General features: G+C 47.4%; 1 protein-coding gene across 13 annotated transcripts in view; it reads right to left on the bottom strand.

The window, feature by feature from the left end:
* dab1a (DAB adaptor protein 1a) overlaps positions 1-27,935 on the bottom strand; it is a 166,034-nt gene that overhangs the window by 108,385 nt on the left and 29,714 nt on the right. For 5 of the 13 annotated variants that reach the window (XM_030372489.1, XM_030372492.1, XM_030372495.1 and 2 more), the window contains exon 1: positions 14,168-14,368. The exons of 2 other annotated variants lie outside the window; for them this stretch is intronic. The gene's annotated coding sequence lies outside the window, so the exon portion shown is untranslated. Of the gene's footprint in view, positions 1-14,167; positions 14,369-27,935 lie in introns of those variants that run through there. 6 more of the 13 variants (XM_030372490.1, XM_030372498.1, XM_030372494.1 and 3 more) reach the window with 3 other exon arrangements.

Below are 27,935 nucleotides of genomic sequence, written 5' to 3'. Positions count from 1 at the left end.
TGACATTTGTAACAAATGTAAGACTTTTTAAGGCCTTAAATTTAGAAACATGAATTTAAGACTTTTTAAGACTTTTTAAGGATCCGTGGGCACCCTGGAATGTGACTATTGTTATTTATTAAACGGCTCTTCTCACTGCTGTTGAATGCTCCATTGACTTGCATGGGCCTTCACAACTTCCGGTGGTGAATGGCAGTGTTGTGCCTGAACGGCGCGCGTTCATTGAACGATAGTTCATGAACTCGTTCATATTTTGGGCGAACGTGAACTGAACGTACTGTATTACTGCCTGATGAACGTTACTGTTAACTTGTTCATTCTTGTGACTGTGAACGGCACGCTCACTCGGTTTAACTTCGTTCAATAGGGGGGTTATTTGTTTATCAACACGGTGGATGGCTCGCAGAACGCCGTGTTGTTCGACCGGTTGCCATTGTTATCTCTGTGTGGTTAATTTGCAGTTGCGTGTTGTCAGCTTACTGTTACATTAAACTGTAATCAGAGAGCGCGGTTGTATGCTATAGACCCTATAGTATCTGCCGTATAAAGGCTGGGACGAATGTGAAATTATAAATATGTACACTTGATGTTGAAAGTATAGACCGTCGCGATTCCCATTGAAACGAATGGCGCAGTGATTATTCCTCAAAACGAGAGCTGTTAAATTGTATTCAGACAACGCGGTTGTATGCTATAGACCCTAGAGTATCTGTGGTATAAAGGCTGAGATGAATTTCGAATTATGAATATGTACAATCCATAACGTTAGCTCTCTGGCTCATAGCTCAGCGGACTAGAATACCTCCTAGAATCATTGCTTGTTGACCGGAAACGGAAAGGGGGGCTGTTTACGTTTGGTTGTAGTCTTTTCGCTCGGTTCTCCGTCCCAACAGTAGGGCTAGAACCGAGCAAAAAGACTACAACCAAGCGTGAACAACCTTTCCGTTTCCGGCCAACGAGCAATGAGTCTTCCAAAAGAAATCAATGGGATTTACAAAATGCCCTAAATGTGCAATAAAACACGATAGAAACTGTATTTCGCTAGGATACTTGCAACATATTGGAAAAAAGTAGGGATGCACCGATATGAACATTTTGACCGATACCGATATCCGATATTAAAATTGCTGTTATGGCCGATAACCGATATTTACCGATATTGATATTGGTATAAAAACAAGTTTCTATGATGATTTTGTATACTGAAGAACATGTAAACACTGTGAATATGAAAAAGTTATTTCTTTCTTTATTTTCCAAAACTTCAAAATACATTGTTTCTTCAACAAGTTACAGGGCATCCATAACAAACACAAGTTACTTACAGTGTTAGTTTTAGGCTACTTTTACAACTTGCACCTATGAAATAGTTTGGATCCTAAATCACAATCACAAATCCCAAAATCCCGATCACAAATCAAAATATCTTGACAAGGTTTTATAACTTAAATGAAATTTGCCAATATTCATGGAAACCAGACACTTGTCTAATAAATTACAAAAAGTGTTTCAAGTTTAAGTCAATTTCAACTCAAATCTGTGAAATAGGCTAAATCAAATAGTTGGTTGGTTGTAGTCTTTTCACTCGGTTCTAGCCCTACTGTTGATCCGGAGAACCGAGCGAAAAGACTACAACCAAATATAATCATGTCCGGTTCTGGTTCCGGTTTCCGTTTCAATGGGATTAAGGAACGCCAAATAAAACACAACAGAAACTGTATTTCGCTACGATACTTGATGATGTTGTTAATACCGGAATTGTCCTTTAAACATGCGCTGATCACGTGAACGTACAACTTTTTTTTTATCAGCCGATCCGCGGATCACTTTCGTCCCGAACCGTGAGGGTTGATCCGTACGTATCACGGGAAACCCGTGAACCGTTGCACCACTAGTGGTGTTGAATGATTTGACACGGCATCCTCCGCGCATTACTTTAGTACTGCATATTGCAATTCGAGTACCTTCATTTGAGACCGTAAAAAACATCCAAACCGCCGACATTGATTCTTTTCAGTTAAGGTGACAAACACTCCTGTACTGCCTCTCCGTGAGTCTCTGGCTGCGTCACTGACACTGTCACATGACCAAACAAGCTGCGCATGGGCAAAAAACACACACAACGGCAACTAGACGGAAATAAATATTGGCTGTTAATATCGGACCAGTTTTACTTATCGGGCCGATGCCGATATCACTGCCGATATATCGTGCATCCCTAGAAAAAAGAACTATGAACTAGTTAATTCTTTGGAACTGTGAACTTAGTTCAAATTTTTGAATTATGAACGTTTAACTGTATACCTCATTGTACAGTTCATTTTAAAATAAACAGATTGATTTCATACAAATCATAAAATCCTCTCCCTGTTTCATTGTGTGTGCGTGTAGCCGAGGTGCGTGCATGCGTGGGGGGTTCTTGATTGACCGATTTTCGAATATTATTCGAATACTTCTCAGCGAATATCAAATAGTATTTTTGCCAGAAATGCACATCCCTAGCACACAGATTTGAAAAGGTACCATCCAGGTGTTACTATCACTGTTGCGGTGGAAAAAACTATTCCAACAACCCCTGTCTGGGAATTCAGAAATGCAAATGCCATAACCAAGTTATTTGTGTTTTCATTGCTGCTGATCTACGGCCATTCTCCGTTGTTAACAAAAAAGCAGTTTTTTTTAATTTTCCCCTTAACTATGAACTGTACCGTACCGTACCGTGCCTTAAAAACCGAGGTACGTACCAAACCTTGACTTTTGTGTACCGTTACAGTAAACCGAGTATATACGTGAACACACTCCAAAAATAAACAAGATAACACCTTTGCCGGGATTCATTCGTTTTTATTTGCAGTTTATTTGTTTTTATTAGCGTGACCAGATGACAGTCACGCTAATATTACACACACACACACACACACACACACACACACACACACACACACACACACACACACACACACACACACACACACACACACACACACACACACACACACACACACACAAACACACACACAAACACACACACACAAACAGACAATTAAATACATGCATGCTCCTCCTCTTTCTCTCCCATATGCAAAGACAGCAGAAGGAGACAGCTGCAGGCTGACAGGCTGCATGAAAAAAATATCTACCAAGTTAGTCTTCACCTCTCTTTAGACATTCGCTCTTGACCTCTTTTTCAGTCTCTCTCTGTCTCTAACTCTGTCTCCCACACACAGACACGTACTCTCTAACCCATTTCCATCTCTCTCTCTCTCTCTCTCTCTCTCTCTCTCTCTCTCTCTCTCTCTCTCTCTCTCTCTCTCTCTCTCTCTCTCTGTCATGCCCTCCCTCTCTCTCCGTGTCACTCTCCCTCACTGGCAGAAGAAAGGCGGAGAGCAAAATGAAATAGGGCCGGGGTTTTCTCAGCAAAAAAAAACAGGACAGGCAGTAGAGTGCCTCCGCTTTTTAGTCTTCCTTCTCCTTCACTGGGCTGTGAGTTTCCTGCCTGAATAGGAGGCCCCCTCCCACCCCCATCCCCCACAAACCCCTTTAAGCCTCAGGCAAGAGCAGCAGATGAATTGAGAGGCCTTTAATTTGCCACAGACAGAAGAGAACAGAGTCCATTTAATTCTGTCGGCAGAGGCCATGTCGGCAAAACGCTGACAATATTCTTTATCTGGTCCAAACACACTGGGAAAACGTGTGAGTCGCTCCAATTACAGCAGGCTTTATCAGCCGCACTGTTCCACCAAATGGGTGGGGAGATGGGAGGGGGGGAGAGAGGAAAGGTCTGGAGGGGGGGGGACTTTTGTAAAGTGAGGCGAAAGCAGGAGTAAGGGGATGTAGGAGGAAGAGAGAGGGGAGAGGGTCTGAGAAAGAGTTGAGTAGGAAAATAAGCCGGAGAGGGTGGGTGGACATAGAGAGAGAGAGAGGGAGAGGGAGGGGGAGAGAGAGGGAGAGGGAGGGGGGAGAGAGAGAGAGAGAGAGAGAGAGAGAGAGAGAGAGAGAGAGAGAGAGAGAGAGAGAGAGAGAGAGAGAGAGAAAGAGACAGCGATGACATTGGCATGGCTTCGGCAACTTACAGCCCAAATGCTCCAACCCCACCACCCCTTATTGACATCCTGTCTGCCTACACACTAGGGGTGTAACGATACATTTGTATTGAACAGAATCGGCACGGACGTCACGGTTCGGTGCATGGATTTACACAGAGAAGTATAAAGTTGAATAAAACTGTAGTGCAAATTTATTAATGTAATGCGGAACTAATGTTAGATACGAGAGTTGATCAGGGACAACACATGGCGCGTTTCCATTGGAGGGTGAGGATAAGTTCAGTTCGCTAAGGTGAGGCCATTATAGAATGGACACCCAAAATGGGCTCCAAAATAGCGCCCATTCATTCCGATGTAAACTGCTCAATGGCGCAGGGCAACATCACAGAGAGATATGCTTCCGCATCATGGGAGCCTAGCCACGCCCAGTTCATGACGTACCGGATGCAGAAATATTCTGGTTTTTTAGCATTGTTGCATTGTAGCATCATAAGCGAGAGGTCTGAGCGATCGCAGTCCCATTGTTTACCGACCATGGAAGTATAAGTTAACTTTATGAATATGAAAGATTGCTCCATATAACATATAATACCAACAACATAATAAATGTATGTTGGCCTAGAAAGCAATACATTTCAATGTTATTGCTTAAGAAACAAATTCCATATTTATGAAAAATGCAATCAATAATAGCTCATCATAGCTAAACAAGCAAATGAAAAATTAAATTTACTAACACAACTGAAATGTTTATTAGGCTATTAACAATATTATAAAAATGATACCGTAATGCACCCGTTCTTTGTCTTAGGATCTTTTGAATAAATGGATCAATAAATGGTGAATCGCAATGATCGCAAGCAGAGGAACGTGAGAGTCATTGAGCAGCAGCTTAACCAGTCTAAAAATCCAGCCTTCTGTGTTTGACATCACATCCGGTCTTAGAGCATTCATAGCGTTCCTGTTCTATTTCATGCAGGCTACGACGTCTAGGCTTCGCCTTATTGGCTTGTCCCGTGCGCGTGGTTGCGCGCACTGAAAATGTTCAACTATGCACCAATCACATTCCCAAGGCATCGCGTATAAGGCGGCGCAAACCGCCGCACATCCTCCCTTTTCTTCAGCCTTTGTACTGATCAACGGAAAACGAAGATATGACTTCCATTAAGGTGACCGGTGGCAGCGGCGTGGGCGAGGCCACGGACCAACAGCCCTTTTCAGGGCCACTGGAGAGCGCTCCTGTAAGAGCTGGCGGGCCCTTTTCAGGGCCTCAGTGCGCCTCCTGTCCCACCTCCCTGGCTCCGGGTGACGGACACCGGGCGTGTTTCAGGTGCCTCAGCGCTGAACACGCCTTGGTTGCCCTCGCCTGCCGCGCCGCCTGCCGCGCGATGCCTGAAGAGGGGCTCCTCTCCAGGCACCTATTTTTCTCCCCGTCTGTGTTTCTCGCTGAGGCCATCGACATCTTCGAGGCCGAAGTTCCGGATGCCCAGCGCTTCGAGGTTGACGACGTCGCCTCCTTGGACGACGTCTTTCCTGACTCTGAGTCCGAGTTCTCCCGCTCCGGGGCTTCCACCGAAGCCACTATCGTCCCGAGGGAGAGACCGCGCCGGATGACCGATCTTTTCGGCGAGATCATGGGTGAGGCGGCGGCCATCAAGGGCATCCCTATGCCAGCCCCGCCACTCGCCCCCATGTCGGATGAAATGCAGGGCGAGTGTTTTCGCACCCTGTCTTCCTCCCGGCGGGTTGCCCAGTCCCCCCTGTTCCCACCGGTTCAGCACCTTTTCACCGCTGCGGGTGGGGACAACTCTACTCTGAAGGCCCCGGTGAGGGCCTTCACTGTCTTCACCAACGTGGAAGGGTGGGCTGATACTCAGGCGAGGGGACTCGCCTGGAGCCTTCTCTTGCAGCGCTTCTCTGTCCGGGCGCCGGATGGCGTCCTAACGAGAAGCCGCTGCCCCCCGACCGCCTCCAGAAGCAGATTGCCGGCCTGACGGACAGGGTGTTCGTCTGTGCCTCGCAGTCTGCGGCGGCGGTCAACAACATCGCCTTGCTCTCCTCTGCCCTAGTCTCCTTGTCGGCTGGCAGGGAGACTTACGGCCCGGAGGAGGCCGCGAGATGCCTGGCGGTTTCCCGCTTCTCCAGCGCCATCCTTCAGCTGTACCAGCCAGTAGCCGTTTCGGCCGGCCAGCATATGGCGTGAGCCACAATGATCCAGAGGGCCATATGGCTCTCTCATACCGCGGTTCCGGAGCGAGAGCGGGCCAGCCTCGTCCAGGGCCCATTAGCTCCGGATGGAATATTTGGGCCCCGGTTCTCGGAGGTGCAGGCCGGTTCCAGCGCTCCTGGGGGCCGCCTCCGCCTCCAACCCCGATGCCGCAGCAGCAGTCGCAGCAGCAGCAACAACAGCAGCCACCGCCGCAGCCGGGGAGAGCAGCGCCGCGGGGCCAGAAGTTCCGCAAACTTGCTCCCACTTTTTCTTATTTTAACAATAAAGAAAAGAAAGACCGTTCAACCGAACAGCAGTAAATACACCCTAAAGAGCGATATTTCTTTAGATTACCTCTTTCCCCCCCCCCCCTCAGCCACATGGCTGTAGAGTGGCGGCCGGACGGCGTGTTTACATAACCTCTGGTTCCCTTTGAGCTTCGTGGGCGGGCTGGAGACTCATTAAAGGAGCCCGTGGATACGGACGCTTGTACTCGTTTCCTAGTTTCCCACATAATCCCCTCTACCTCCCTTCTACAGTCTGTGGAAGGCGAGAAGACGGGTCTGCGTGCTGTGGTTACAGCCAGCGGACAACGCACGGTCATGAGTGCTACGGCTAGACGGCTCGTTGCCTGTTCAGCGGACATGAGCGCGGCGTCTAGACAGATCGCTGTTTGTACAGCGACTAGTTCTGTGACGCCTCCACGCTCGCTGAGCCTCCTCCCTTTCATGGGATGCCCCCCTTGGTCCACACACTGTGTGGAGGCGGTAGGGGCCGAGGAATACGGGTTATTCCTGGACGGCGTTCCTCAGCTGTCAGCTCGCCCTCTCTCCGACCGCTATGCGTGTTGGCTAGAGCGGTGCGTTCTACCACCGCTCTAGTGGTTGGACAACACGTTGAGATAGGGTCATCCCATACAGTTCAAGCGCCGTCCCCCACCCTTTATGGGGTTGGTGTAGACCAGGCTACGGGATCCGGCGGCAAGCACGGCTCTGGCAGCAGAGGTGGCCGGTCTCTTGGAGAATGGGGCCATCACTGTCGTTCCCCCCCACGAGTAACATCGAGGGTTTTACTCCCGCTACTTCCTGGTTTCCAGAAAGTCAGGGGAGATGAGACCTATTCTGGATCTTCGCGTGTTCAACAGATTTGTTGCCGCGAGGAAATTCAGAATGCTCACTATCAGACCGCTGCTCCGATGTGTGAGAGAGGGCGACTGGTTCACATCCCTGGATCTCAAGGATGCTTACTAACACGTCCCTGTTAGGCGCACAGGAGGTTTCTCCGTTTTACCTTTATGGGGGTGGCGTACGTGTACCAGTGCCTGCCATTCGGCTAAAGCTTCCCGCTCCCCGGCCGGCAGATAGTCTACTTGGGGCTTTGCCTAGACTCAGCCGCCATGACGGCGATGCTCTCGCCTCCTCGGCGAGACACCATCCTGTTGGCGCTCTCTCGCTTTCGCGTTCTAAGAAATGTGACCCCGCTGGCCACTATGTGCCTGTTAGGGCTGATGGCAGTCGCCCATCCCGTGGTTCCCCTGGGTCTGCTCTTTATGCGCAGACTCCAGCGGCGGTTTGCTCGCCAACGGTTGGACCCCGTGTGACACAAGCTCAGGGTGCTCCTCCTACCCCGTTCAGTGTCACCGGACCTGGAATATTGGGGAAACCCCCCCGCCCTTCTCAGGGGCATTCCCCTGGGCAGAGTGACTTCCTACGTCGTGGTCTTCACGGACGCCTCGTTGACGGCTTGGGGAGGAACGTGCCTCTCTCACTCGGTGGGAGGCGAGTGGCGCACGCCCCCTACAGTCCACATAAATGTGCTGGGACTCGTCGCTGTGAGGAAAGTGCTGTTGCATTTCTTTCACCTGGTGCGTGGGCGCCACGTTCTGATCAGGACAGACAGTGTGTCGGCGGCAGCATACATATACAAACAGGGGGGAGTGCGCTCCTCTGCCTCCACCAAAAGGCGGTCGAGCTCTGGCTTTGGGCTCATCAGTATCTCCTCAGTCTGAAAGTCTTGCACATCGCGGGAGCCCAGAACTTCGGGGCGGACCTCATGTCTCGCGGCTTTCCCGGCAGCGACGAGTGCCGGCTGCATCCCAACATTGTCAGACTGATCTGGCAGAGGTTCGGGACGGCTCAGGTGGACCGGTTCGCGTGCAGGGAGAACACACACTGCAGGTTGTGGTTCTCTCTCGACCCTCGGGATCTTCCCCCGTTGGGGGTGGATGCGTTGGAGCACACACTTTGGCCGCGGGTTCTCTTGTATGCGTTTCCTCCGCTCCAGCTGATCCTTCCTCTTCTGGAACGGGTCAGACAGGAGAGATTGTCCCTGGTTATAGTGGCTCCGGAGAACCGCTCTGCTCTGTGGTTTCCAGAGCTGGCGGCGCTCTCAAGGATGGCGCCGTGGTCGGTACCGTTCAGAGCGGATGCGCTAACACAGGCCCATGGGACGGTGCACCACCCGCCCGATGTATCGGGACGGTTGTTGGTCTGGCTCCTGAGAGGTTGAAAAAAGTTTGCCTGAAGCGGTTATCAACACTATTCAGGGTGCTCGTGCGCCTTCTACTTCTTCCCTCTATGCGGCGAAGTGGTACGCTTTCTCTGATTGGTGTGACAGGAATCACGCTGTCCCATCCCATTGCGAGGTGGGAAGCGTGATTGCGTTTCTACAGCATTTATTGGAGAAAGGTTTGGCTTTCTCCACTATCAAGGTCTATGCGGCAGCTGTTTCGGCTGGCCATGCGGGCTGTGATGGTGGACCGATCTTCAGCCATCCACTGGTGAAGAGGTTCTTGCGTGGGGCTAGACAGGTTAGGCCTGTTTCGTGCATGCTTACACCACGCTGGGATCTCCCCACCGTGTTGCGCGGGTTGCCCAGGGACCCTTTCGAGCCCGTCTCAGGCCCCTTTGGATGCCCTGTCTTTTAAAACGGCACTCTTATTGGCTTTGGTTTCTGCCAAGCGGGCCTGTGAGTTGACCGCTCTGTCTGTCAGCCCGAGCTGCTTTTTGCTTAACGAGGACAGCTCCTTTGCACTGCTCAGACCTAATCCTGCGTTCCTCCCTAAGAACATTAATAGTTCTTTCCGTTTGAGAGATATTGTGCTTAAGGCTTTTCACCCCCCGCCTCATTCTAGTGAGGCGGAGGCGGAGTTGCATCTCCTGTGCCCTGTGCGGGCGCTGGCTATGTACTTGAAACGCTCGGCCGCGTTCCGCTCCACGCAACAGTTGTTTGTGTGTTATAGCGACGCTAGCAGGGGCCGCACTCTCTCTGAACAGCGGTTTTCTCGCTGGATATGTAAGGGTGTTTGCTTAGCCTACGCTCGGCAAGGCTTAGCGCCACCATTGGGCGTTAAAGCTCACTCGACACGGGGCATGGCCGCTTCAACGGCTCTACTCAGAGGCGTTCCGGTGGAAGACATTTGCGCGGCTGCGTCTTGGTCTTCCCCTGGCCCCTTTGTTTGTTTCTACATGTTAGACATGTCCAGGGGCTCACTCGGCAACTCTGTGTTGGAGTCCTGTGCCCCTTCTACGGCTTAGGAATGAAGGCATGATCTTTTAAGCGGCATCGTTGAAATTCCTCTTGGCGGATGGCGAGTTGGACTTGTATGCCAGTATTTCTCTCCCTCCGTTTTTCAAATGGAAAGCGGAGTGGAGAAGCTCCTTATTGGAGAGTCGAACTTCGTAGCTCCGCCCCCGGTGGTAGCGGACCTAATGGAAACCGTATTACTCTGGTTTTTCCCTTCACTTTCATGGATTCCATGAAGGACGGGTTGGGGCCGGAGGCTTTGCAGACTCACTTTTTTCTCTTGATCATCGCCTTGCTTGATCTAGGAGGAATTAGTTTTTTATTAAGCTGTTGTGTTTTGCACATCCTCAGCTTTTTTGAGTCTTGTGTGCCCTGGTGACTTAAGCTTCTTGACTGGGGTCCAGCAGGAGTACATTGATTGGGCTCCGCTCGCAGCTTCACCTTAGCCCATAAGGCGAAGCCTAGACGGCGTAGCCTACATGAAATAGAACGATAGTTATGATATTATAACTCTAATTCTATGATTGTAGGCGTAGCCGTCTAGTTTCCCACCTGCTGTACCCTCCAAATGCTGAAGAATAGCGTGAAGGATGGGCGGCGGTTTGCGCCGCCTTATATGCACGGTGCCGAGGGAATGTGGGCGGTGCCCACGTTGATTGGTGCATAGTTGAAAAATGTCAGTGCGCGCAAGCACGCGCAAGCACGCGCACGGGACAAGCCGATAAGGCGAAGCCTAGACGGCTACGCCTACAATCATAGAACTAGAGTTATAATATCATAACTATCGTTCGTCTTTGTGATTGTGTCATGAAATTGGCTAGTCGTTGTTTATTGTTAGCTACATAGCCTCTTCAGCAAACCAGCCCGAAAACAAACAACACAACTTAACATTGTATTGCATCGCAGAGCAAGACCATGCAATGCATTAATTGGTGACCGGAATAAAGTAGCAAAGTAATCAAGTGTGTAAGAGCATTTAAAATCGACATTAAAATGACCTACGTGGTACAAATACAAAAAAAAAAGAATCTCTTAACGGGCACATCTATTTGGTTGAGAGCATCATCACTGCTCTTGTGGGGTATACTACGAACCTCGCTGAACATACCCAGGCTTTCTTGGGAAAACCTGGCTCGACAGAGACGCAACTCGCGATCAGAGTTAAATGGTACTACGAAGCTCATTTAGGATTAGGTTAGTCGAGCCAGGTTTTACGCTTCAGGTTCAAGGCGTGTTCACGTGAAAGGGGAGTTTATCGCGTCATTTTACTCACCTTTACAAACTGGATGGATCAAGCAGTCTATATAAATGCATGTAAGTGAAAAGATTCTGCATATTGTCGATAAAATAACGAAATAAGCACAAAAACACAATTCCATAACCTTTCGTGAATAAGTATTCCATATGCATGAGAATTGGGACTTTTTAAGTTTAAAGTAAAGGCGCGTCACTTGGGAGATGAACCCAGCACGCAGATATTCAAGACTGACGCGCTACCTCCACACAATGCGCAACGGTAAGCATTATCTGCATAAGGTCCAACAAGGACAATCAAATAGCGAATACCCTCTGATGAGAACCTGTATCTCTCATAAAGAATATTCTCAGGCCATGCCAAGGGATCGGTCCCGAAAGAGCCTCTGTCGGAGAGACCCCTGTAAAATAAGGGCTCCGAGGTCCACGGGTACACCCAGTAATGGTGAAGCCATTGTCAATGGAGGGGCGAAGAAGCTGCGCACGCCGATCTAACCTGATAGACTTAGCTGAAAACCTGCTCCCGACCAGGTTTGGTTGAGAGCATAAGTCACCATGGTGATACAGCGACGCTAAAAGAGATAGACTTTCGTGGCCCACTTAACCCAGGCTTTGAGCGCAACATACCTCGCTAACCCACTAATCGAGGTTTGTAGTACAGGCCACTGGTCTACTCTCAGATTTTTGAAAGATGAAGACAAAAAGGGGACGTGCCTTCGACAAATGCCGCAAGAAAGCTGGGAGATCTTCGACTTTCGACTCGGAAGTCTGGCGTTCAGGATTCGGATTCAGGAACACACCATTACAACAAACATGTTATCCGCGAGGTATTTTTGGACAACGGCGAAAGCTTAGTTGATTGAAGATTTATTTATTGATCTTTGTTTATTGTGCGCGTTCATCTTTTTCCTTGGATTTATTAGCAGGCTACACCGTGTCGGGCTGCAATGAGGTCACAATGCTAAAATGTAGCTGACGCGGCTATCGACATTCGGCTTAAACCCCCCCCCTCCACCAAGGGTACTGTCGGCGGTAGAAACACGAGCCGTAACTGAGCTGCGCCAAACCGCACCTTCACTACTCCACCAAGCCACATTCTTTGTACATTGCATTTTCATAAATAAGACATGATGCATTTCCAGTTTTATAACTGATTGTCTCATTTTGTTTACAAGTTGCAGATGGAGTCTGGAGATGATGTGGGGTACTTATTGTTTACTGTTTACATCTTATATTACACAGTTCAGGCTGTTGCAGCTAGCTCAGGAGAGAGACTGTATGACACTAGGTGGTACAACCTGAGACATGCACAATAAAAAAGGGTTGGGGTTATTTTTTTTCTTTTCCGTTCATTGTACCAAACTCGTACCGAACCGTGATGTCTGAACTGAGGTATGAACCGAACTGTGATTTCAGTGTTTGAAACTGAAACTACAAGCCCAGCAACATTAAAAAACAGACTTCAACCCTAAAACCAGGGTTGTCTCTAATCATATTCATCGGTACCCCAGCGGGGAAGCGGAGCATGGCAGAGTTTTTTTAAGTCTGCGTGAGCCTGTTCACGTGTTTCAGATGTATTTATAGGGGTAGTTCAGAATTTTGGACATAGATTCCCAAGATAGCCTTGGTGTTCTTTATCATTGGAGACAGTTTTCAACACATTTTATGCAGTCCTTCTAGTTGCAGAGTTTGCTCGTGCTAGGCTAGCGCATGGCAACGGGCAATGCCTGCTAATAAAAACAGTCTTATCCACCCACTCCACAGTACACCCGAGGCAAATCAACTATGAAATGTGTTAAACTGTCTCCAATGATAAAGAACACCAAGGCTAACAACTTCGGAATCAGGCCCTATGTCCAAAATTCCGAACTGCCCCTTTAAGACCACGGCTCCACTAATGAAACAGACTTGAAGCCAGACTGCAGAAAGAGGGCAGAGCGTGAGAAATGGGCTGCATGGAAGCACGCCGGCAGACGACACGACAGGCTCCAGACGTATGATGTGCTTCTCTGGAGGCCAACAGAGAAAAGCATTTCTCATCTAGGTCTCCCGGGGGGTACGAAAAAACACATAGCAATGATGAGATTCAGCTGCGCAAAACGCCAACGGCGGGTGTCAGAGCAGCGGTTTGTGGGGAGAATCGTGGTAGAAGGGTGCCCTCATTCAATGGGTCATCTGCATTCAGTGCATGGGCTTACCATGCTCAAGTATGGGGTTTGGTATAAGGAGGAAAGAGAAGAGAAGAGGGGAGAGGAGAGGAGGGGAGGGTAGAGGTGGGTAGAGGAGGGGAGCGGAGAAGAGAGGAGAGAGGCAGGGTGGAGGGCATAATATGCCTGAATGGTGGGGAGGGGGGTGCATGTTTCATTAAATAGCATGTGGCCTTACTGCCAACCAAATAATAATTATTGGTTGGTAAGAATGTCTCTCTCTGGTTGTTTCATTCTCCCCTCTCACTCTCTGTCTCCCTATCCTTTTCTCTCTCCCCTCTATCACTATCTCTCTATCTCTCTCTCAGGGTAATTGTGTTCTACCGTCAGGCTCAGAGCTAGACTAGCAGATCCGTCTTGTTTTCCTTCCAACAGACTAATGACCAGCCTCTCTCTCTCTCTCTCTCTCTCTCTCCCCCCTCTCTCTCTCTCTCTCACTCCCACTCACTCTCTGAGGGACAGACCCCTTATACCGCCCCGCTCTATCCATTACTCCTTATTTACTTCGCTCCCCCCCCGCCCCCAAGCTTCCCTGATGGAGTTGCATTTGTTGATGAATAACCAGCATAACAGCCCCGCACAGGCTAAAGGTCACACATCCAGGCATCTATGGCCTCCGTTAATAATAAAGTGCTTTTACGACGACAGACTGGGACATAGAGTCATCAAAGCCAGCAAGCGAGCCGATCAAGGAAAAAGACATTCCTTCCAGAGGTGAAATAAAGTACATCGGTTGTTTGAGCGCAATTGTTGAAACAGTCAAGCGGCACAAAATCTAAAAACTTGGCATCCAGCTTTCAAATAACTTACAATCAACACTTACAATCAACACAATCAACAACCCAAAACGAATGTGTTTGAGCAGCAGCAAGGCAGCGCTAGACGAAGCCCGAGCAGAGAGTAGTCCACTTCAACACTTAACCTACCAGCTGTTTAGGAGTCCATGGGGATAATGTCCACACGCCTATCTGCCCCACTGGAAGACCAAGCAGTAAGTGGGGAAAGAGCCGCCGGTGAGAGGTAACAACACTGAAGAGAGGGAGGACAGAGGATCAGGGGGGAAAGAGAGCACGCAGGAGACGACACGCAGAGAGAATGACAGGCTGATCGCTAGAAGAGGAGATAAGACGAGCGAATGGGGTAAAGATTAGTTCCTTAGAGGACTTTGACCAACTACTCCTTTCTGCACGTAGCCTACTCCAGCCCATGTGGCTTTCCTGTTAACAATACCAACATATCTTCAATAAACATCTGTATGATAAGGGTATATAATGACTCAACCTGTTTTTGAAGACACAAAAAGGTCAATATTGGATATCAGTTGGATAGGACGACTATGGAAAGGCATTGATATGTACTCCGAAATGCTTATACATTCTAAATATTGTGGCCAACTGAGGTTTTCTATGGTAATACAAGATATGGTGCAAGCCTAAAACTACTATTACTTCAAATCAAACCTGAGATTTGTGTTATATGTTTGTTGGGTTATACATTATATTCATGGCTTTGCAATACCTAAAAGATGATTAACGCTAATATTAATTATTGCCAAGCCTTAGTTTACAGACATTCGAAGACAAAACAAATAATAACAATGAAAGTAATTTCCCTCAAGGAGGCAACGAAACACAAGCAAATGTACTCAAAAGATCTACCTCGAACCTCTCCTGTATCATAGCATCCTAGGCGGCTAAGAGCGGGATGCAGCCATGTGCAGAGCGCTTGATGTGAAGCGTGAAGGTTCAAACCCTGTTTCCGGCATGACAACATCCCATCAGGAGGCTAACACACAAACAACAAGCACAGGGACAAGAGCGCTATTCTGGAAATGGCTCCCTGCCTGCCGTCATGACTGCCAGGAGGAAGGCACAGCAGGCACAGGCCTCACAACACAAACAGTAAACACACACCAATGCGTGTGCACACACAAAGACACACACACTCACGCACAAAAACAGTTAGCTATCCCTCCCAAATCGTCCACAAGTAACGACTCCCCTCGTAAAACAAAACATGCAAGCATGTCAATACTGCATATGAACACAGGCATGCATGTGCACACAAATACACACTGTCTGACCATTAATCGATTCTTCGATGCATCGCGATTCTCGCTAGAACGATTCTGTCTCGATGCAGATAATTTAATAATCGGAATTAATTAATTATTATTATTTTTTTTATTTTTTTTGCCTGCTGCAACATTCTGTTCGCCAGAGAGGGATAATTTTTGTAATTTTAAAATTATTGAATTTATCTTCAGTGTGTATTGGCCAATCTGAGTTGTCTTGACACGATTGTGATTCAGCCTACGCATAACATGCATGCAAACTCACAGCCAGACACCAGAGGGGTGTTCCACGAACGGAGGTTTAACAAACACTGAGTTAACGCTGAACTCTAGGTTGATTGACCCTGTGCCGACCAACCCAGAGTTTTCGGTTCCACAGCAGCGGTTATGCATTAGTTCAATCAACTCGGGGTTGGTTAACACAGGGTTGTGCGCGTCCACGCCAAACTTAAAAAGACGTGATGTATGGATCATGGAAACCCTGATCGATATGGCGAAACGGGCCGCTTATTTCAATGAAATGGAACTCCAGGTTCTCCTTGAGAGCTATGACGAGGAGAAGGACATTATCACAAGAAAAGGGAACGCTAAAACCTCTGGAACCCGGAGAACCAAAGCCTGGCAGCGGATCGCTGACCGCGTAAATGCGTTAGTTACACGTCAAAAGCATGATCCTTAATATTTGAGCCATGAATATATAAATATCCCAGTTAAGCATTCTTAAAGATCCTACCACATAACCCCTTTCTTCTAAAACAATATGTACTCTGATTGCTTCCAAGCGGTCAGAGGATCAAGTATAAAAATGAAGTATAAAAAACATACAAACTGGTAAGCTTTTCCCACCATCGTATTGGTATAAATTTAAATAAGCCATTTTTTTAAGCCAATCGTGAAAAGGCCGACAGTCGGCAGACTGGATCTGGCCCTCAAATTGTCTTGACCCCGGTGGAGGAGCTGTTAATAAACATAAATTCAGGGCGCCCTGGCATGGAGGGGGTAGGCCTACCTGGAGGTACCTACCACCTCAGAGAGTCATGGGCCATACCCCACACTGGTTGAATGTAGGTTTTTGTGTTTTCTTGTATTTTAGATTTTTTTTGCCTTCGAAGTAACACATGCAAACCGTGTGCTTGCCACAGCGCATACTATTCCAAATGTTTCTTTTTTTGGTAACTGGGTAGAAAACCTAAAAGTGACAATTCATCAACTTCACAGATCAAGATGGATCAGTGCTTGTAATGAAGCCGCCGGCTACGATCGAACATTCTCCAGTGGATGCAAGTCCGTTAGGACTATTTTATACTTTATGTTGTAAATGCCTCTCGGCATAGTACTCAGACAATATTGCTCTTTGTATGATAGGAGGCCGATACAAATCTTGGATGGGTCATCTGAAACGACTGTGATGTGCTCAGCATCTCCAGCATTATAGCCTAGATAAAACTACCATTTGAACAAAACGGAGGGCTACGCAAATAGTCTGGAGTGAACTGAGGCCAGGTCCTTGATTGGTACTGTTGGCTATGTAAGGCTATTTAAATATATTAAAGATTTGCGCGAGAATCTATATCTCTCCACTCCAGTTAAAAGTCATCCAATATGCCAAGATGTCGAGCCGTGGTCTTATCAATCGCTCCCGGTGGATTGCACGTATAATTTGCGCTCTGATATCAGCAGTTCTCTCATCAAAAGGGCATGCCATTGTGAACACATGAAATCTGCGGTGAACGCCGGTTGAAATACCCAAAACCGGGTTATGTTTCAAACTTAACCTGCGCAAAACCTGGTCTGACCAGGTTTGATTCAGAGCATATGTTGCTATAGCAACTAACATACCGTGATCCTTTTGGAACGGAAAACCTAGGGTTACAGCAAACCCTGGGTTAACTTACCCGGTTATGTGATAAAACCGGCTTTGTGGAACACCCCACAGGACTCAAAAACTGTGACCCGATCCGAACCGTGAGCTTTGTGATCCGTTGCACCCCTATTCCATATTGTGTTTATGGCCCGACCGATATTGATATTTGAGTGCCGATGCCGATGCCGATTATTTTCAGAGAAAAATTACGATTACGATTTAATCGGCCGATTAAAAAAAAAAAAAAAAAACGTATAAAACATAGTTTTTGATACCTTAAATATACTTTAAACACTTTTGACGAATATGTGAATTGAATGCAGAACCTTTGAGTGTTTTAGAATACATTTACAGTCAAAAATGAGTGTAATGTAAAATGTAAAATAAATAACTAACTCCCAATGTGCTGCGCTCGTGAGCAGTGACTAACACGTGCGTGCTGAGCAGTATGGTCTCACCGTTAGAGTCTACAGTATAACAAATTAACATGGCCTGGGACCTAAAGAAAAACAGGCACAACATGCTCAAACAACGCGTCTTGTGTACATTGGTGAGGTAAGCGCGCAGCTGCCTGAGCGAGCATGCTTTCATGTTGTACGGTAAAATTCAATCTCCTCTTTTTTACTCCAGCTAAAGTTGTTAGTTAGCAAGGCGAGTAGGAGCGCAATCTGCAGGATACTAAGCGCAATAACATTTTAAAAAAAAAAATAATAATAAAAAAAATCGGTTGTAATCTGCGTCTTTTTGGCCGATGCCGATTATTTTCAAAAAGGCTATAATCGGCCGATTAAATCGGCAGGCCGATGAATCGGTCGGGCCCTAATTGTGTTATAATGCAAGCTGCATTGATCATAGAAAGTCATATTTGTGACAAAAGCTTTCTCTCTTATAAAATATTAGATAAGTTAATTAATCTGTTGATGTCTTAATGATCATCACAAAAGTAGGAAGTGATTAGCAAACTCTGAGTAGCAAACCCAGATGTATACATATATTTTTGAAAATCACGCATGGAAATGTACATAAAAAAAATTGTTGCATCGAGATGCATCGATAATCGCTTCAGAATCGAATCGTTGACCTCATAATCGGAATCGAATCGAATCGTGAGGTGCCAAGAGATTCCCACCCCTACTGACCATATATACAAACCCACCCACTGACCACACACATACATTCAAACACAGACACACACCCATCCACATATCTTGACGGGCACACTCTATCTAACCTATACTGATGGGCCGCTGAATATCAAAGCTCTGCTTTGTCTTTCAATTTTGTTCGTTTTCATGTCTTAAGGGAAAGTAGCTGTTTTCGTTGTCTGCACCTCCCCTATCAATGTTTGTGTGGGTTTGTGTGTGTGTTTGCGTGCACCTTTGTACTGTTAGGATTAGGGCTGGGACGACGCGTCGACGTAATCGATGACGTTGACGCATAAATAACGTTGACGCGAAAAATGCCCGTCGATTCGAAAAACCCAAAACAAAGATGGGCGGCGCCGGAGCGTAGTAGCAACGCGAGTGGCTCCTCAGACTTTCATAAGTGCAAGGCGCCACGCACTCGTTCCTCTAAAGTATGGGAATTCTTCAATGTAAAAGGAAACGATTCCGTGATATGTCGTCTTTGCAAAATGGAGATGACTTTCCATTCTAGCACCACGGCAATTCACCAGCACCTGAAGAGGCACCACCTGGTAGCAGCTGTAGATGACCAAGCACCGTAGAATTCTAAGAATGCATTACTTTGCACTTTTATTTTGGAATTGAAAGGCAATAAACATGTATTGAAATGTTAAGGAATTCATATTTTTTTCATTCAGATATGTAAATCAACATGTATAAATTGCTATTAGTCAATTAATGGGGAGATAATCGATAATCGAATCGAATCGGACTGAAAAAATGAATCGTTAGATTAATCGATGCATCGAAAAAATAATCGCTAGATTAATCGTTTAAAAAATAATCGTTTATCCCAGCCCTAGTTAGGATGTCTGGTTCCTGCGTACACTTGCGTATGTGTGAGGCTGTATTCTCTCATGCAGAGGGGGGAATGGGAAGCTTTAATGTCAACGGTGGTGATCAGAACTGCTTTACTAATCAGCCCGTGCTGTCTTCCCCCGCCCCAACACGCACCTGTCTGTCCCTCCTTCTTTCTCCATTGGTCTGTCTGTCAATTTAACTCTCTGCCCCCTTGCTCTACGTCTGGGAAGCCAGGGGCCCTGTCAGTCAGACAATGTCTCACAAGAATGCTCCACTAAATCATCGGCTTCATTCTATCCAGCTAGTTCCCAACAGGCTACATCCAGTATCTGAAATGTAATAATACAACACTTGAACAAAAGGGAAGATGTGCAACAATGTGTGCATGCCCCACACACACATTCCAAAAGTAAAAACCAAGATAAGTAATTTGGAAGTTATACTGTGTCCACATGAACAATAGCCAATATATCCTTTGAAAGTTCATTGTTTGGTGTAGGTGGTGTAGGTGGGGACCAAATGTCGTGATGGTTGAGTACACACGCTGCTGATGAAAAGATATGGCAAAGACCTCAGCATTATTACTTTAAGTTTCTCATACTTTCTTATGTTGGTACAAGATTCCCACTGGACCTGTAGCCCTACTTTGTGTGTGTGTACACGTATGCGGAATGATAACAAGCAACATAAAGCACGTCACATGCCCACACACGAACACACACACACACAGACACACACACACACACACACACACACAAACACACATACAACCACACACACACACACACACACACACACACACACACACACACACACACACCACACACACACTAATATAATTTTTTTTTTAGATTTACTAAGAAAACAATTATGACATGAAAGAAAAATCCATAATTTAGAGGCGATGGCAGACAAAAAAGCTAAGGCTGTCCTTTGAACATTGAGATGGTGGGTCTAGTAAGTATGGATGGAGGTTGTGGGGCTATTGAATACGGAGGGAGGGGGATGGGGTAGTGAGAATGGGGGGAGAGAGGTGGGCCGAGGGTGGGGCTTATGAGTAGGGCGGAGGGGGGTGGGCTTAGGGAGAATTGGGTGGGTAGGAGCAGGGACAGGAAGAAGCACAACAGGAGGAGAAATGGGTTGGGTAAAAGCAGGAGTGTGAGCCGTGAGGCAGGCGGTATACGAATAGGGCTTAATGAGGGATACAACCATAAATAATTTATACCACCTAATCATGGAATCGCGTGCTTGCGGTTCCGTAAACACATTTGCAAATACACAAATACATGCACCCGTGCACACACTGCCACAAAGAGTGGCACACAGTTCCTTCTCAATCGAGCAGCTACTTATCCAGGTATAGGGAGAGAAGCGACCAGACAGGATTACATTGATATAAAAAAAACTTTCACCCACACATACACACAATCACACAATTAAACATGAACGCACACACACACGTCACACACACACACACACACACGGCGACCCTCAGAGTAGCTAGTATAGACTCAATGGGAGTATACCAGCACAGCCTGGATGAGACCAGAGCAGAGCAGAGGAATGGGAGCAGAACGAAACAGAACAGTAAATAACATGAGTATGGAAGTAAATCTGTGCCATCGGATTTTGAAAATAAAAAGCCATTGAATTATAAGCACTGAATATTTATGCATTGAAATAACGTATCTGGATTTTTTGCCTCCGAATGAACTCTTAAAATTGTCAATAAATCATTTTCAGCTTTATTTTTCAATGTTAAAAATTTCAAAATCAAATATTCAATGTTAAAAACTTAAACTTACATATTTTCAACGTCCCCCATTGATATTCAGCGTTAACATCGGGGGACCCAAGGAAGAGCGTACTTACTGTCCAATGCCACTCTGTGGTTCTGGAAATCATTGGCTGGAGTTTTTCTAGCCCTGCCCGTTCCACAGATGAATGACTTGTTTAATTTTCATGTCAGTACTTCTAACTCAGTGGCTGTAAGTGGGTTATGATAAGGATTTCAAGTAATTTTGCAAAAATGGCCAAAAAAGAGAATTCCATACCCAACCTTTAATGTTTGTATTGTTATTGATCAATCGGATTGGGGGTATTCGTTTTGTGACACCGGGCGCACGTTAAGTGGCTGGAGCAAAACGGTTGATATGCCTCTGTGGTGGCATAACCAGAGCACAACAAGCACGCAGAGCCAACACTATTCCGCACCGAGTGACATGATTCAGATATGAGGATGACAAATTAAAAGCAGGTTGCTGTCGGGCACTTCTTCCCGAGGCACGCCGTGCTTCCACTGGAACTACAAGCCGCTGCCGTTCCAGTTGCCCAATACTGTCGGCTCTCTGCCCTCGTTCCACAGTGGGCAACGGGCTTCAGATCGCCCCAGCATCACACCAAACGTAGGCATAGGGACCTCGGATCGCCCCGAATTGGTGCCCTAATAAATTCGGCTCCTTAACCCACTACAATTACCCTTACGCTACATGTAAATCCTGCCAAGTCACTGCAATCACACACACATTTCACATACAGGCATTACATTTATTTCATACTGCAGCAAGAAAACTAAAACGGTGTGCAACATAACAAAAAGAAAAAAAAGATAAGACCCCCCCCACCTTGATATTAAATATGCTTAATAAACACATTTTATTTTGTTTGATTAGCATTTTACAGACCGATACAATGGATAGGGCACTTAGTAAGGTCCAACACCGTTGCTTCTCTCCCCATAAAAAGCTACAGTCAGTGTTCAATGACGTCGGTTTACCTTTGAGCATTTCCTATTATAGGTTACTGTGTTGTGTTGTACTGTTTAGAATTAACGTTTGTAGCAAGAACGAACCAGCGAGGGACGATCTCCTTGCTTGACCGCGTTCTAGCATCTAGGATTGATTGCTCTTCCTTGGGTCCCTGGATGTTGACACTGAATTTAATACATTGAATTTTGCAGGTGACTGTGGCATGTTGAATTTGGGGACGTTGAAAATACTTAAGTGGAATATTTGATTGTGAATTTTCTAACATTGGAAAATAAAGATGAAAATGATTTGTTGAAAATTTAAAAAGAGTTACACATTCTATGCTCCTCACCTCCAAGCAGCCCGGTCTTTGTGTCCTGGGGTGTGTTACGAGACCCACCAGCAGAGGGACACTAAAAAATGATATTAAGGACTTCCATTGGACCCACCAAGCTCAAGCTCAAGCTCAAGCTAGCAAGCTAGCTGGCTAGCTAGCTGGCTGGCTGGCTGGCTGGCTGGCTGTGCAGCGAGGAGAAAAACACGCCAGGGCTTTCCCTGGTCTCCCTGCGTCCTAATAATGGACAACCACACATGGAATCCACTTCAGTTCAATCTGTCTTAGTGCTGCCCGATTCACCCACCCACCCACCCATCCAAACAAACACACAAACACACACACACACACACACACACACACACACACACACACACACACACACGGCCCTGCCACTTACAGCCATCAGTCAGTCACAGCGCCTGCCTCTTGCGTGCGTGTCTAATCGCCCACGCACGCCGCTGTCACAGTCCCCCTGCCACACCAGAACCAACCGCCGAGCAAAATCAATCTTTACAGAGTGCCTCGCTTTAATAAGGGCCGTGTTCTTTCTCATGGACCCTGACAACGTGAACAGCAGGCAGCCCACGCAGGCAGCACCACCACAGGGAGGATGAGGAGCAGGAGGAGGAGCAAGTGAGGGAGGAGGATGAAGGGGAGAGGGAGCAGGAGGAGGAGGAAGGGAGGAGGAGGAACAGGAGGAGGGGGAGCAGGGGGAGAGAGGGAGTGTGGTCGAGTGTTAGAGCGGGAGAGGTGAGGCATAAAGTGTGAAAGAGAGAGAATGAGTAGAGGTAGAGGTGAAACTTAGGACTCTACAGGCTACCTTTAGAATGTTTAATACTGCCCTGCATCCTCTGTTTGATAGCAGGCTTAGGTTTGATAGCAGGCTCAGGACATAAATCAAACATCGACCTGTCCGTCGACCTGTCTTTCTATCCATTTCTCCCACTCACCAACTCTCTCTCACTCTTAGCCGTAAGAAATCTCATACACACAAAGAAAGACAGTCAAAGGGGCGTGTGAACAACCTGCACAAGCTGTATGTGTCTGTGAAGGTTCCCTGATGTTGATGAAGTTGCTGTCAGATTTTAAGAAAATAACCTTTTAGCACCCTGCTGTGTGTCTCGACTCTCACAAAGACTTAGAAAGACACAGTTAATACGTGCATTTGTGCGTGTGCGTGTGCGTGCGTGTGTGTGTGTGTGCCTTCGCCCCCTGTGTGTCTGCATGCTTTACATCCCTTCAAACAGATCTAGTTCTGCACGTGTATTATTAATGACAACCAGTAGATGCAGAGACTACTCTCTATCTGGCATTTAATGTTCTACAGTCCCTCTCCAGAGCCCAACATCTACTGCTTCTGCTTTCACAGAGAATATTCCCCATCCTCTTGTCTAACACTTACACATTCAGTTCTTATATTGAACCTGTGTTTCAGCCGTTTTCTTCAATGTTTTTTGTGTTTTAGTTTAACCAGGAAAGGTCGATATTTATAATATTATTTTCAAATAGTGGGACTGTGAAAATGAGCCTCCCGAACTCACTTCCACTTCGGGACGTAGCGGTTTAGGACGCAATGAAGGTCTTTGAGTAGGCCGCAAAAATTCAGCCAGCAGTAGGGCTGGGTATCACTAGGTACCCCACGATACGATACTATCACGATATTTTACCCACGATAACGATAATATCACGATACAGCGATTCTGCGATTATCGATATATTGCAAGAAATTTCACCCACGATACATCACGATATCTGTGTCACTGAAGAAATTCAGAATTTATTACAAAAACATTTTATGCAAAGTAACAGAAAATTAGAAAACAAAATAAATGCAGAAAACATTTCATTGCTTAGTTTCATTCGCTCTGTTTACAGTGGATGTATCGCAATGGCGAGGCGCACACAGCCTTTAGCCGTGTTCTGTAAATATTCTAGAACACACGGGAGTCCTGGAGCTCTATATCAAAATATTATCATATAGCCTACATAGATATCTATATAATATATATTATATCCGCCAAAAGATGTGTGATCCGATATTATGAATCTCAAACGACCGCGTTGGGTTCTCCGACGTTCCTGGTTCTTCAACGTCCTCATCAATGTGAAGTAGACCGAACCGAACCACGACAAGGAGGAGAAAGGGATTGTTCCCGGGCAGCGCTTAGGCACCTCCGCCTCCGGCGGTGGTCCCTCAGCGGGTCTCAAGCTGGAGACATTCGCCGCCAACAATCCCTTTCTCCTCCATGTCGTAGTTCATGTTCTTGAGGGAGTCAAAGCCAAAGTTCCTTCCCCCCCAATTCATTCTCAACCTTGGCTGAGATAACCCCCAATACGAGTCTCGTTGTAGAAATACCAGAGACGAGAGTCCGACAGAACGGTTATCCAAATAACAAGGAAGTGTACAACACTTGCGATACAGTCCTGGAGCTCTATATCTAAATAATATCATATAATACATAGAAATCTATATCATTTAATACATATTATCACGGCCAAAAGCGGTGTGCGCCTCCAGACGATATAATGAATCACAAACGACTTTGTCGGGTTCTGCGACGCCTCTGGTTCTTCCACTTTCACATCAACCTGAAGTCGACTGAACCGCGCGCTGCCGGCTGCCGGGCGATGGTGCCTCGCGGCAACCGGCGGCATGACGCAGTTCATGTACTTCAGCCAGTCAAAGCCAAAGTTCCTTTCTCCCAATTCCTTCTCAACCATGGCTGAGATAACATAACCCCCACAACAGTCTCGTTGTGGAAATACAAGACACGTCAAAGAACCGACAAGAAACAGTGTTATAAGCATGTCTGGCCACCTCTCAGCATGTCTGGCTGATCCACCAGAAAGGGGCGCACCAGGGTCTGGGTGCTGCCACTGTAACAGCGTTACAGTGTGTGTATTCACACAAACACACACACATGTGGCGCTCGCACGGTCGAGTCTCATTGGCGGGCCAACGTCTCTGGGCGGGCCAGGCAGAGTAAGGGGAGGAGCTGAGATTCCTGATGACGTCAAGAATACAGACATTCCAAATCAGCGCACTTGAGCCTCCGTTTTTTCAAAGGCGAGCAGAACAGCTAGTGCTCGTTTTACACCAAACGCAAGTTTTAGCAATTGGGGGACCATAGGCAGGCTAGGGGAACTCATATTTATGTTAGAAAACCTCATAAAGTGAGATTTTCATGTCATGGGACCTTTGAATATCGATATTTGGCGTCAGCATATCGATAACGTCCCGCAAGACGAAATATCGCGATATGTCGCAGTATCGATATTTTGGCACACCCCTAGCCCGCAGCATAAATTAGTTGAAAAACTGTGATTTATTTTCCACGCTTGAAAAGTGAAATGGCAAAGCCAAACAAAATACTTGATAAACAAAACAAACAAGCAAAGTTCCATTAACCTGAACATTAACCAGCCTCACAGCAAGCGGTCTCTCTATCCTCCACCCCCCTTGAACGTAGAAAATACCGGGCTTAAATAAAGCCAACCAATTACACAAAATGGTAGATACCAACTGCCATGGGGGTTCACCGACCCAAGTACCACAATACATTTATATTTTATAACGAAATCATAATCAACCAGACACTTCATTGCATATTTTAACAGTTTGCATCTTGATCATAAAGTTCACTGTTGCAAAAATGCAAAATAGCACAATAATTAAACATAGAAAAATAACGTCCCCCCCCTTTACAACCAGTCATGTTACTGCATCCCAATCAGGCAATGATTAAATCCCAGGTGCTCATGTTCGTGAAAAGGAGGTCTACCTTTTCACATTTCCCTCCACCTCACGAGGCTCGACACTGGGGTGGCGAGACAAGAAATCGGCCACCATGTTTTGCTTACCCGCCCTATACTGTACATGAAACTTAAAAGGTTGCAAAGCCAAAAACCAACGAGTTATGCGCGCATTAGTGTCCTTCATTGTACCAAGCCATTTCAAGGCTCTATGGTCTGTTTCTAGCACAAAGTCCCGACCCAAAAGGTAGTAACGAAAAGTGTCCAACGCCCACTTCACCGCAAGGCACTCCAGCTCAATGGCTGAGTACCGTGTCTCTCGGGGAAACAGCTTACGGCTGATGTAGGCCACCGGCCGCTGCTGTTCTCCCTCCCCCTGAAGTAGGACTGCCCCCAGCCCAACTCCAGAGGCATCAGTCTGTACGGTCCATGGCTTTTCAAAGTCCGGGCTCTGGAGCACTGGACCGCTGCAGAGCGCTTCCTTAATGTCCATGAAGGCTTTCTGATGTCGCTCCTCCCACGGAACATTCACAGACCCCGACTTCCTAGTCAGGTCCGTGAGTGGCGCTGCTCTGGTAGCAAAGTCCGGCACAAAACGCCGGTACCACCCAGCTAACCCCAAGAAGGACCGGATATCCTTTTTTGTCTGGGGCTGTGGACAGTTGCGGACGGCCTCAATCTTGTCCCTCTGAGGCTGGATCACCCCACACCCGACCACATGCCCCAGGTAGCACACTTCCTGCTGAGCGAAGGCACACTTCTTGGGCTGGACAGTCAGCCCCGCCTGATGGATGCGCTGGAACACCTCAGCAAGATGCTGCAAGTGCTCTGCCCAGGTGGTGCTGTAGACAACAATGTCGTCCAGGTATGCCCCCGCGAAGGCACCAGTCCCCTCCAGCACACGGTCCATTAGCCGCTGGAATGTGGCTGGCGCCCCATGCAGGCCAAAGGGCATCACCGTAAACTGGAACAGTCCATGGGGTGTTCTGAAGGCTGAGTAGGGTTTGGCCTCCTTAGCCAGAGGCACCTGCCAGTAGCCTTTGCTAAGATCCAGAGTGGAGATAAAATGCGCCTTCCCCACACTCTCAATGAGGTCCTCCAGTCTGGGCATGGGGTAGGCGTCAAAGTGCGACTGAGCATTGACCCGGCGGAAGTCGATGCAAAAACGCATGCTGCCGTCCTTCTTTGGCACCATGACCACAGGGCTACTCCAGGCACTACTGGACCGCTCAATCACACCCAGACTCTGCATCACCTGCAGCTCCTCCTGGAGAGCAGGTAGCAGACGCTCCGGGACCCGGTACATCCGCTGCCGGACTGGAGTGAAGTCCTTCAGGCGGATGGGATGTTCTGCCAGGGAAGTTTTCCCGGGCTGTTCACTGAACAGACCATCAGGGATGATGGCCCGTAACTCCCGCTGCTGTTGTGCGGTGAGGTGGGCAAAATCCAGCTCCCCAGCTGGACGGTCAGTTGGGAAGAACTGCTCCGGGGTGTCTTCCTCCTCCCTCACGGCTTGCACCAGCAGCTGCTGCATTCGCGGCCGCTCCCTCTCGTGCCACTCTTTCAGCAGGTTAACATGGAACGCCTGCCGCTGTTTCCTCCTGTCAGTCATTTCCAGCTCGTAGGTTGTGGGCCCCAACTTCCTGCTGATGCAGTAGGGTCCCTGCCATTTGGCCAGCAACTTGTTCTCCTCTGTAGGCAGGAGCAGAAGAACTCTCTGGCCGGGCTGGAAGGTCCGCCGCCTTGCTGACTTGTCATACCAGCGGGTCTGGGTGTCCTGGGCGTCCTGAAGGTTGTCCCGGACTAGGCTGGACATCTCCTCCATCTTCTCCCGCATGGCCATGACGTAGGTGAGAATGTCGGTGGTGGTGGACTTTGGTGACTCCCAGGCATCTCTGAGGAGATCAAGAGGCCCTCGGACCTGCCTGCCATAC

Source organism: Gadus morhua, chromosome 12 (genome assembly GCF_902167405.1).
Source record: "Gadus morhua chromosome 12, gadMor3.0, whole genome shotgun sequence".
Classification (NCBI taxonomy): Eukaryota; Metazoa; Chordata; class Actinopteri; order Gadiformes; family Gadidae; genus Gadus; species Gadus morhua.
Note: the sequence above shows the minus strand (reverse complement) of the source record. Positions and strands in the feature narration are given on the sequence as shown.